At 32.3% G+C, this 1656-nt stretch overlaps 1 pseudogene; it reads right to left on the bottom strand.

The window, feature by feature from the left end:
* Window positions 1-418: 418 nt before the first annotated feature.
* LOC141082667 (olfactory receptor 10A4-like) lies at window positions 419-1301 on the bottom strand (annotated as a pseudogene).
* Between the last annotated feature and the right edge of the window lie 355 nt (window positions 1302-1656).

Below are 1656 nucleotides of genomic sequence, written 5' to 3'. Positions count from 1 at the left end.
TGTGAGGACTACTCCATTATCTAGTTCCGCTGATCCTATGTCCAGAGTCAATATATTCACCCCTTCTCTATACATTGAAGACATGAACTATTCGAGTCTCAAAGGTTTAAAGCTCAGCATGCAATTATTTAACTTGTTTGTAAAATCGCTTTATTTACCTCGCTACTTGTTTTTTTATCCTCCACCTCCCTCGCTTCAGTTATTTTACTTATGCTTCTACCTATATTTTCTAATCTCAATGTTGCAACAATGTATGGACTCTAATTATTCATAAAATAAAAAAAATCACAGCATGAAAACAAAGTCAAAACAAAATAAAATGACAAATGATGAATTGATGATTATATCTTTAAAAATGTTTTTTATTACTATTTCAAGTTGATGCTATGACTCGGTTTAATGAATTTCTGAAACCCTTTCATACACCCCTGTTCCTAAAAGTGTAAATAAAGGGATTTATTGTTGGGGTGAATGCTGTATACATAAAAGCTAAGTACTTATCATAATTGCTGCCTTTAGGCTTGACATACACAATGATAGCTGCACCATAAAAGAGGCTGGCTATGATGAGATGAGACGAGCAGGTGGAGAAAGCTTTTTTCTTTCCGTCTTTACTCTTGATCTTGGTAACAGCTATTATGATCTTAACATAAAATCCTATAATTATAAAAAATGGTAGAACAACGTCAATAACGGCTGCGGAACTTGTCGAAATGCTGTTGATGACAGCATCAGAACAGGCTAGGTTTTGTAAAGGAGCCAAGTCACAAAAAAAGTGGTCAATAGCATTGGGTCCACAGAATTCAAACTGTGCTTTAAAGATTGCCGGTATTAAAATAATGCTAAATCCAAAGATCCATGGAAATATAGCTAGTCCAATGCAAACCGTATGAGTCATGATGGTCAGGTAATGTAAGGGGTTGTTAATAGCCTGATGTCGATCAAATACCATCACTACAAGGAGATAATATTCGGTGACACCTAAAGAGTTGAAGACATACATTTGTGTAAAACATCCAACAAAGGATATTCTGTTTTGTGCAATTAAGATGGCCAAAAGTTTTGGGACTGTGACCGAGACAAATATAATTTCCAAAGTGGAGAACACACTGATGAAAAAAATACATTGGGTTCTGAAGTGACCGTTCTGCTTTCACAACAGTGATTATCGCAAGATTTCCCAAAAGACAAATTATATAGGTCATCAGAAAAAGCAAGAAAATAAAAATCTGGATCTGGTGTAAATCAACAAAGGCCATTAAAATAAACTCTTGAACAACACTTTCATTTTTCTGTGCCATTTCTATGAAAAAGAGTCAATTTACCAGTAGTAGCCAAATTCTATTTCATAATTTATAGTTAAAGTTAAAACAAAATGTGTTAATTTAATCTAATACATCATAGATCTAATTTACAAGTATATTATTTGATTTTTGAAGGATTGATAACATTAATTAAACTGTTTAATATTAGTTTTCTCAAAACTCTTAAAATAGCGGAGTTGATAGCAGTTTTATTCATTTAAGCGTTGTTTTAAGTTTGTAAAAAAGTAGTTCTTGTTATTTATTTTCACAATGTAATTAAATTATGTTATAAAATCATGTTGCAAAAATGCAGTTATTACCGCTAAACATCTTAACTTTTACGAACTTGAGA

The sequence above is a fragment of the Dendrobates tinctorius genome, unplaced genomic scaffold (assembly GCF_039654945.1).
Source record: "Dendrobates tinctorius isolate UK_male_01 unplaced genomic scaffold, ASM3965494v1 ptg000019l, whole genome shotgun sequence".
In the NCBI taxonomy this organism is placed as follows: Eukaryota; Metazoa; Chordata; class Amphibia; order Anura; family Dendrobatidae; genus Dendrobates; species Dendrobates tinctorius.
The sequence above is the reverse complement of the archived record's forward strand: the minus strand, read 5'-3'. Positions and strand labels throughout refer to the sequence as shown.